Below are 10558 nucleotides of genomic sequence, written 5' to 3'. Positions count from 1 at the left end.
TCTGGTGTTAAACGCCAGCTCTATGCTTGTTTCTGGCGTTAAACACCAGCTTGGTGCTTGTTTCTGGCGTTAAACGCCAGACAGATGCTTGTTTGTGGCGTTTAAACACCAGACAGCTCTTCCTCCAGGGTGTGCTTTTTCTTCTGCTGTTTTTGATTCTGTTTTTAATTTTTGCAATTATTTTGTTACTCCACATGATCATAAACCTAATAAAACATAAAAGAACAGTAGAAATATAGATAAATAAAAATTGGGTTGCATCCCAATAAGCACTTCTTTAATGTCAATAACTTGATGGTGAGCTCTCATGGAGCCTCACAGGTATTCAAAGCATTGTTGGGACCTCCCAACACCAAACTCAGAGTTTGAATGTGGGGGTTCAATACCAAACTTAGAGTTTGGTTGTGGCCTCCCAACACCAAACTTAGAGTTTGACTGTGGGGGCTCTGTTTGACTCTGTATTGAGAGAAGCTCATCGTGCCTCTTTTCTATGGTTGCAGAGGAAGATCCTTGAGCTTTAAACATAAGGTAGTCCCCATTCAATTGAAGGACTAGCTCTCTTCTGTCAACATCAATCACAGCTCATGCTGTGGCTAGGAAGGGTCTTCCAAGGATAATGCATTCATCCTCATCCTTCCCAGTGTCTAAGATTATGAAATCAGCAGGGATGTAAAGGCCTTTAACCTTTACCATCACGTCCTCTACCAATCCATAAGCTTGTTTTAGTGACTTGTCTGCCATCTCTAATAAGATTCTTGCAGCTTGTACCTCAAAGATCCTCAGCTTCTCCATTACAGAGAGTGGCATAAGATTTATACTTGATCCCAGGTCCCACAGAGCCTTCTTAAAGGTCATGGTGCCTATGGTACATGATATTAAGAATTTACCAGGATCTTGTTTCTTTTACGGTAGAGTTTGCTGAACCCATGTATTTAGTTCACTAATGAGCAAGGGAGGTTCATCTTCTCAAGTCTCATTATCAAAGAACTTGGCATTTAGCTTTACGATGGCTCCTAGATATTGAGCAACTTGCTCTTCAGTTACATCCTCATCCTCTTCAGAGGAAGAATAGTTTTCAGAGCTCATGAATGGTAGAAGGAAGTTTAATGAAATCTTTATGGTCTCTATATGAGCCTCAGATTCCTTTAGGTCCTCAATAGGGAACTCCTTTCTGTCTGGAGGACGTCCCATGAGGTCTTCCTTATTGGGATTCATATTCTCCTCCTCCTTTGTAGATTCGGCCATGTTGATTATATCAATGGCCTTGCACTCTCCTTTTGGATTCTCTTCTGTATTGCTTGGAAGAGTACTAGGAGGAGTGTCAGTGATTTTCTTACTCAGCTGACCCACTTGTGCCTCCAAGTTTCTAATGGAGGACCTTGTTTCATTCATGAAACTTAAAGTGGCCTTAGATAGATCAGAGACTATATTTGTTAAGCTAGAGGGGCTCTGCTCAGAATTCTCTGTCTGTTGCTGAGAAGATGATGGAAAAGGTTTGCTATTGCTAAACCTGTTTCTTCCACCATTATTAAAGCCTTGTTGAGGCTTTTGTTGATCCTTCCATGAGAAATTTGGATGATTTCTCCATGAAACGTTATAGGTGTTGCCAATGGCTTCACCCATGTAATTTACCTCTGCCATTACAGGGTTCTCAGGATCATAAGCCTCTTTTTCAGAAGATGCTTCTTTAGTACTGTTGGATGTATTTTGCAATCCATTCAGACTCTGAGATATCATTTTGAATTGTTGGGTCAATATTTTGTTCTGAGCCAATATGGCATTCAGAGCATCAATTTCGAGAACTCCCTTCTTTTGAGGCGTCCCATTACTCACAAGATTCCTCTCAGAAGTGTACATGAACTGGTTATTTGTAACCATGTCAATGAGTTCCTGAGCTTCTGCAGGCATTTTTTTTAGGTGAATAGATCCACCTGTAGAATGGTCAAATGACATCTTAGATATTTCAGACAGACCATCATAGAATATATCCAGGATGGTCCATTCTGAAAGTATGTCAGAAGGACACTTTTTGGTCAATTTATTGTATCTCTCCCAAGCTTCATAGAGGGATTCACCTTCTTTTTGTCTGAAGGTTTGAACATCCACTCTAAGCTTGCTCAGTTTTTGAGGAGGAAAGAACTTGGCTAAGAAAGCCGTGACCAGCTTATCCCAAGAATTCAGGCTGTCTTTAGGTTGAAAGTCCAACCATACTCTAGCTCTGTCTCTTACAGCAAAAAGGAAAAGTATAAGTCTGTAGACCTCGGGATCAACCCCATTGGTCTTAACAGTATCACAGATCTGCAAGAATTCAGTTAAGAACTGAAAAGGATCTTCTGATGGAAGTCCATGAAACTTGTAATTCTGTTGCATCAGAGAAACTAATTGAGGTTTTAGCTCAAAATTGTTTGCTCCAATGGCAGGAATTGAGATGCTTCTTCCATGTAAGTTGGAATTTGGTGCAGTGAAGTCACCAAGCATCTTCCTTGCATTGTTGTTATTTTCGGCTGCAATGTCTTCTTCTTTTTCGAATGTTTCTGTCAAGTCCTCTGCAGAGGGTTGTGCTTTAGCTTCCCTTAGCTTCCTCCTTAGAGTCCTTTCAGGTTCAGGATCTGCTTCAACAAGAATATTCCTGTCCTTGCTCCTGCTCATATGAAAAAGAAGAGAACAGAAAAGAAGAGGAATCCTCTATGTCACAGTATAGAGATTCCTTTATGTGAGTAGAAGAAGAAAAGAATAGAAAAAAGATAAGGAAAATTTGAACACAGAGGAGAGGAGATGGTTCGAATTTTTAGATGAAGAGAAGTGTTAGTAAATAAATATAAGGAGATGAGAGAGAGGAGTTTTTGAAAATTAATTTGAAAAAATTGTTAGTGATTTTTGAAAATTAGAGATAGAAAAGTAGTTAGGTGGTTTTGAAAAAGATAAGATATAGTAAAACAAACAAAAAGTCAATTAGTTAGTTGAAAAATATTTGAAAATCAATTTTGAAAAGATAAGAAGTTAGAAAAGATTTTGAAATTGATTTGATTTGAAAAAGATATGGTTAAAAAGATATGATTGAAAAGATATTTTGAAAAAGATTTGAAAAGGAAGTTAAAAAGATTTGATTTTTAAAATTAAAATTGATTACTTGACTAACAAGAAACTAAAAGATATGATTCTAGAATTTAGAGATTGAACCTTTCTTAACAAGAAAGTAACAAACTTCAAATTTTTGAATCAATCACATTAATTATTAGTAACTTTTCGAAAATTATGAAATAAAGATAAGAAAAAGATTTTGAAAATAAATTTTAAAAATTTTTGAAAATAAATAAAAAAATGAAACAGATTTGATTTTTGAAAAAGATTTTGAAAAGATAAGATTTTTAAAATTGAAATCTTGACTTGACTAATAAGAAACAACTTATTTAAAAAATTTTGACTAAGTCAACCCAAAGATTTCGAAATTCATGAGTAAAACAAGGAAAAGATATTTTTTATTTTTTTAAATTTTTTAATGATGAGAGAGAGAAACACAAATATGACCCAAAACATGAAAATTTTGGATAAAAACCAATGATGCATGCAAGAACACTATGAATGTTAAGATGAACACCAAGAACACTTTGAAGATCAAGATTAATATCAAGACTTGTTTTTGAAAAATTTTTAAGAAAAGAAACACATACAAGACACCAAACTTAGAAATTTTTCATATTTAGACACTAATAAAACAAGAATGCATATAAAAAAACAAGAAAAGACACAAAACAAGAAAATATAAAGATCAAACAAGAAGACTTATCAAGAACAACTTGAAGATCATGAAGAACACATGCATGAATTTTTCGAAAATTTTGAGAAAAATTAAAAATATGCAATTGACATTAAACTTAAAATTGATACTAGACTCAAACAAAAAACACAAAATATTTTTGGTTTTTATGATTTTATTAATTTTTTTTTTTGGTTTTTTCAAAAATTATTATTAGAAAAACGAAAAACAAAGAAAAACTTTTTTGAAAGATTTTTTTTTTTTGAAAATTTTTTGAAAAGAAAATTACCTAATCTGAGCAACAAGATGAACCGTCAGTTGTCCAAACTCGAACAATCCCCAGCAACGGCGCCAAAAACTTGGTGCACAAAATTGTGATCTCTAACAATGGCGCTCAACTTGATATGCGCGTTTATAATCTTAGCACTTTCTTCACAACTTTGCATCATTAACCAGCAAGTGCACTGGGTCGTCCAAGTAATAAACCTTACGTGAGTAAGGGTCGATCCCACGGAGATTGTTGGTATGAAGCAGCTATGGTCATCTTGTAAATCTCAGTCAGGCGGATTCTAATGGTTATAATGGTTTTCAAATATAAAGATAAATAAAGCATAAAATAAGATAGAGATACTTATGTAATTCAATGGTGGGAATTTCAGATAAGCGCATGAAGATACTGTGTGGCTCTTTGAACGTCTGCTTTCCGGCTGTCTCCATCCAATCGTGTATATTGCTTTCTATGGCAAGCTGTATGTTAGGGGATCACCGTTGTCAATGGCTACCGTCTGTCCTCTCAGTGAAAATGGTCCAGGTGCTCTGTCACAGTACGGCTAATCATCTGTCGGTTCTCGATCATGCTGTAATAGGATCCATTGATCCTTTTGCATCTATCACTACGCCCAACACTCGTGAGTTTGAAGCTCGTCACAGTCATTCAATCCCTGAATCCTACTCGGAATACCACAGACAAGGTTTAGACTTTCCGGATTCTCAAGAATGCTGCCAATGGATTCTAGCTTATACCACGAAGATTCTGGTTAAGGAACCCAAGAGATACTCATTCTAGCTTATTTGCTTGTAGAACAGAAGTGGTTGACAGGCACGCGTTCATAGGTGAGAATGATGATGAGTGTCACATAATCATCACATTCATCAAGTTCTTAGGCGCGAATGGATATATTAGAATAGAAATAAACAAGAGTTGAATAGAAAAATAGTAGTACTTTGCATTAATTCTTGAGGTACAGCAGAGCTCCACACCTTAATCTATGGTGTGTAGAAACTCCACCGTTGAAAATACAAAAGAACAAGGTCCAGGCATGGCCATGAGGCCAGCCCCCAAAACATGATCAAAGGATCAAAAGATAATCCAAAGATTTAAATACAATAGTAAAAAGTTCTATTTATACTAAACTAGTTACTAGGGTTTACAGAAATAAGTCTAAATGCAGAAATCCACTTCCGGGGCCCACTTTGATGTGTGCTTGGGTTGAGCTTGAGCTTTACACGTGCAGAGGCTTCTCTTGGAGTTAAACGCCAAGTTGTAACGTGTTTTTGGCATTTAACTCTGGTCTGTGACGTGTTTCTGGCGTTTTACTCCAGAATGCAGCATGGAACTGGCGTTGAACGCCAGTTTGCATCATCTAAACTCAAATAAAGAATAAACTATTATATATTTCTGGAAAGCTCTGGATGTCTACTTTCCAACGAAATTAAGAGCGTGCCATTTGGAGTTCTGTAGCTCCAGAAAATCCATTTCGAGTGCAGAAAGGTCAGATTCCAACAACATCAGCAGTCCTTTGTCAGCCTCCTATAAGATTTTTGCTCTGGTCCCTCAATTTCAGCCAGAAAATACCTGAAATCACAAAAAAACACACAAACTCGTAGTAAAGTCCAGAAATGTGAATTTTGCATAAAAACTAATAAAAATATCCCTAAAAGTAGCTAGATCCTACTAAAAACTACCTAAAAACAATGCCAAAAAGCGTATAAATTATCCGCTCATCAGTGGCCAAGTTAGAATTGTCTTGAGAGGGTCCTTGTTGTTGAGAGGGGTGGAACTGCCTATTGTTAGACCTATTCTGATTGGCTCCACCCTGATTGTTGTGGAACCCCAACTGGGGTCTTTGTGGTTGCTCCCTCCATGAAACGTTAGGGTAATTCCTCCATTCTTGATTGAAAGTATTGGCATAGTAATCATTGTTGGGATTTCTAGAAGAATTTCCCATGTAATTAACTTGCTCATTAGTGGGTTGAGCATAGCCACCAACGTCCCGTTGGATGTAGCTTCCAGTCATATCATAAGATGCATCTAGATAGTTGACTGTTGAAACTTGTATCTCCGTCAAGTGTTGAGAGATCATGTTAATCTGCTGGGACAGGATCTTGTTTTGAGCCAAGATGGCGTCCAGTGTATCTGCCTCCATGATTCATCTCTTTTGAGTAGCCCCAGTGTTTACAGGGTTCCTCTTATAAGTGTATAAGTACTGGTTATTGACAACCATCTTAATAAGCTCATCTGCCTCTTCAGGCGTCTTCTTCATGTGTAGAGAACCACCTGCAAAATGATCCAATGACATCTTGGCTATCTCAGAGAGGCCATCATAAAAAATTTGCAGCCTGATCCAGTCTGAAACCATGTTAGGAGGGCATCTCCTGATCATCTGTTTGTATCTTTTCCAGGCCTCATAGAGGGACTCTCCATCTTTCTGTCTGAAGATCTAGACATCTACCCTAAGCTTAGTCAGCTTCTGGCGTGGAAAGAATTTAGTTAAAAATTCAGTGACTACCTTCACCCATGTGTCCAAGCTCTCCTTGGGCTGAGAATCAAGCCACTGCTTTGCTCTGTCCATTATAGCAAAGAGAAGAGCATGGGCTTGTAAACCTCAGGGTTCACTCCATTTGTCTTAATAGTGTCACAGATTTGCAGGAAGTCAGATATAAATTTGTTGTAGTCCTCCTGCGGGAGTCTATGAAACTGACAGTTTTGTTGCACCAGAGTGGCCAATTGAGGCTTGAACTCGAAATTGTTAACACCAATTGCAGGTGTAGCTATACTGCACCCATAGAAGTCAGGTGTGGGTGCAGTGTATGAGACAAGCAACTTTCTTGCTTGCTCTTCAGCATTCGGATTCCCTCCATTAACTGCCATAGTGGGTTCTTCAACTTCCTTCTCAAAAGTTTCCTTGACTTTCTCTCCAGTTTTGTATGCTTTAGTTTGTTGCAAACGCTGCCTCAAGGTTCTTTCAGGTTCAGAATCAAAATTGAGAAGGGGTTCTTTGTCCATGTTCCTGCTCATAAACAACAAGAAACAAAGAAAAAATGGGAGTTTCTATGTCAAAGTATAGAGAGCTCCCAATGAGATATCCTATGTAAAAAAAAATAAGTAAAACAAAGTGAACAATTAACCAAAAAATTTGAAACAACAAGAGAGAAAATAACTTAAAAATTTTCAAAAACTAAAAGGACAATAACCCTAAAATTTTTGAAAATAAAAAATAAAACAAAAACCTTAACAAGACATCAAACTTAAAATTAAAAATTATATGAAGATTAATAAGATAAAATTTGAAAATCAAGAAAAATAAGCAAAATATAAAATCAAAAATTAAAAAGAAATTAAATAACCAAGAACTAATAAATATACCTAATCTAAGTAGTAGGATAACTGGTATTTGTCAGTCACAAACAATCCCCGGCAACGGCATAAAAAACTTGGTGCGAAAAATTGATTTTTTCACAGCTTAACCGGTAAGTGTACTGGATCATCCAAGTAATACCTCAGGTGAGTGAGGATCTATCCTACGAGGATTGTCAGACTGTGCAAGCAATGGTTGCGAGGTTGGACTTAGTCTGGCAAATAGTAACAAATGGTTGTTGTTGTAAACGCATAAAAATAATAAGTAAATAAGAAAAGCAATAAACAGTTTGGTGTGAAAACAATGTGAGAAAACAGTTAAGGTTTCGGAGATTTTTACTTTTTCCGGATTAAAATGTCTTACCAACTATTTTAACAATGAATGATTCATTCTATGGCAAACCATAAGTGTTTAAACCATAAGTGTTTAAACCCTAATCTCTTAGTGATTTATCCTCCTCTAACCTTCACCAACCGCCACTCTCGTGGTCACTTAACTCAGATTAGAGGGCGAAGTTTAGAAAACTAGTTTATACCACGAAGTCCCTAATCACCCCAAATCGACTGAATAGATGTTGCTTATCCCCATTGATTTGTGTGATTAGCCATCTAAGAAGAATGTTTTCAAGTTGTAATTCAAGGTGATAACTCTCTCGAGAATCATAAGAACTCATGTAGAAAAGGGTCATATTCTCGTTCCACCCAATTCATAAGATTAAGAATTAAAACAATTCTTAGAATTGAATCAAACATAAATTAAAATAGAAGAATAATAATCTTAATCCATAGAAATAAATAGAGCTCCTAACCTTAACCAAGAGGTTTAGTTGCTCATAACTTACAGAGAAAATAGGGTTCTGAAAATGTCTAATGATATGTGATGCAAGATGCCCTAGAAAGGGTGCATCTTATTCCTTAAATACTAACCTAATTTGATAAGGAAATAAAATAAAATAATAAATTCTAAACCTAAAAAATATTGTTTGCAATTAAAAATTACAAAAAGAAAATAAAATAAGCTAAGAGGTGCAATCATCTGTCGATTCTCGATCATGTCGGAATAGAATCCAACGATTCTTTTGCGTCTGTCACTACGCCCAATAGTCGCGAGTTTGAAGCTCGTCACAGTCATCCCATCTCAGATCCTGCTCGGAATACGACAGACAAGGTTTATACTTTCCGGATCTTAGGAATGGCTGCCAATAATTCTAGCTTATACCACGAAGACTCTGATTAAGGAATCGAAGAGATACACACTCTAGCTCTCGCTTGTAGAACGGAGGTGGTTGTCTGGCACGCGTTCATAAGGACGGATGATGATGAGTGTCACGGATCATCACATCCATCAGGTTGAAGTACGAGTGATATCTTAGAACAAGAATAAGCTTGAATTGAATAGAAAATAGTAGTAATTGCATTAATACTCGAGGTACAGCAGAGCTCCACACCTTAATCTATGGTGTGTAGAAACTCCACCGTTGAAAATACATAAGTGATGGCCAGGCATGGCCAAGAGGCCAGCCTCCAAAACATGATCAAAGGATCAAAAGATAATCCAAAGATGATCTAAGGATATTCCAAAGATGTAAATACAATAGTAAAAAGTTCTATTTATACTAAACAAGTTACTAGGGTTTACAGAAATAAGTCTAAGTGCAGAAATCCACTTCCAGGGCCCACTTTGATGTGTGCTTGGGCTGAGCTTGAGCTTTACACATGCAGAGGCTTCTCTTGGAGTTAAACGCCAAGTTGTAACATGTTTTTGGCGTTTAACTCTGGTTTGTGACATGTTTCTGGCGTTTTACTCCAGAATGCAGCATGGAACTGGCATTGAACGCCAGTTTGCGTAGTCTAAACTTGAATGAAGTATGGAATATTATAAATTGCTGGAAAGCCCTGGATGTCTATTTCCATCGCAGTTGAGAGCGCGCCATTTGGAGTTCTGTAGCTCCAGAAAATCCATTTCGAGTGCAGGGAGGTCAGAATCCAACAGCATCAGCAGTTCTTTGTCAGCCTCCTATAAGAATTTTGCTCAGGTCCTTTAATTTCAGCTAGAAAATACCTGAAATCACAGAAAAACACACAAACTCATAGTAAAGTCCAGAAATATGAATTTTGCATAAAAACTAATAAAAACATCCCTAAAAGTAGCTATATCCTACTAAAAACTTCCTAAAAACAATTCCAAAAAGCGTATAAATTATCCGCTCATCACAACACCAAACTTAAATTGTTGCTTGTCCCCAAGCAACTTAAAATCAAGTAGGATAAAAAGAAGAGAATATACTATAAATCCCAAAATATCAATGAATATTAGTTCTAATTAGATGAGCCGTACTTGTAGCTTTTTGCTTCTGAACAGTTTTGGCATCTCACTTTATCCTTTGAAGTTTAGAATGATTGGTGATGAGCGGATAATTTATACGCTTTTTGGCATTGTTTTTAGGTAGTTTTTAGTAAGATTAAGCTACTTTTAGGGATGTTTTCATTAGTTTTTATGTTAAATTCACATTTCTAGACTTTACTATGAGTTTGTGTGTTTTTTCTGTGATTTTAGGTAATTTCTGGCTGAAATTGAGGGACTTGAGCAAAACTCTGAAAAAGGCTGACAAAAGGACTACTGATGCTGTTGGAATCTGACCTCCCTGCACTCGAAATAAATTTTCTGGAGCTACATAACTCCAATTGGCACGCTCTCAACGGCATTGGAAAGTAGACATCCAGAGCTTTCCAGCAATATATAATAGTCCATACTTTATTCGGAAATTGATGATGTAACTTGGCGTTGAACGCCAAGTACATGCTGTTGTCTGGAGTTAAACGCCAGAAACACGTCATGATCCGGAGTTGAACGCCCAAAACACGATATAACTTGGCGTTCAACTCCAAGAAAAGCCTCAGCTCGTGGATAGATCAAGCTCAGCCAAAACATACACCAAGTGGGCCCCGGAAGTGGATTTATGCATCAATTACTTACTCATGTAAACCCTAGTAGCTAGTTTAGTATAAATAAGACTTTTTACTAGTGTATTAGTCATCTTTTGGCCATTCGGTCTTTTGATCATTCAGGGGGCTGGCCTCTTGGCCATGCCTGAACCTTTCACTTATGTATTTTCAACAGTGGAGTTTCTGCACACCATAGATTAAGGGTGTGGAGCTCTGCT

General features: G+C 36.9%; 2 non-coding genes across 2 annotated transcripts; both read left to right on the top strand.

Moving 5' to 3' along the window:
- The first annotated feature begins 2011 nt into the window (after window positions 1-2011).
- LOC127746226 (small nucleolar RNA R71) lies at window positions 2012-2115 on the top strand. The gene has a single exon (XR_008007846.1). It is a non-coding gene; the product is annotated as a small nucleolar RNA R71 (small nucleolar RNA).
- A 4274-nt stretch (window positions 2116-6389) lies between these two features.
- Window positions 6390-6498, top strand: LOC127746364 (small nucleolar RNA R71). Its single transcript, XR_008007983.1, has one exon. It is a non-coding gene; the product is annotated as a small nucleolar RNA R71 (small nucleolar RNA).
- The last annotated feature ends 4060 nt before the right edge of the window (window positions 6499-10558 follow it).

This window comes from Arachis duranensis, chromosome 3 (genome assembly GCF_000817695.3).
Source record: "Arachis duranensis cultivar V14167 chromosome 3, aradu.V14167.gnm2.J7QH, whole genome shotgun sequence".
NCBI lineage: Eukaryota > Viridiplantae > Streptophyta > Magnoliopsida > Fabales > Fabaceae > Arachis > Arachis duranensis.
The sequence above is the reverse complement of the archived record's forward strand: the minus strand, read 5'-3'. Positions and strand labels throughout refer to the sequence as shown.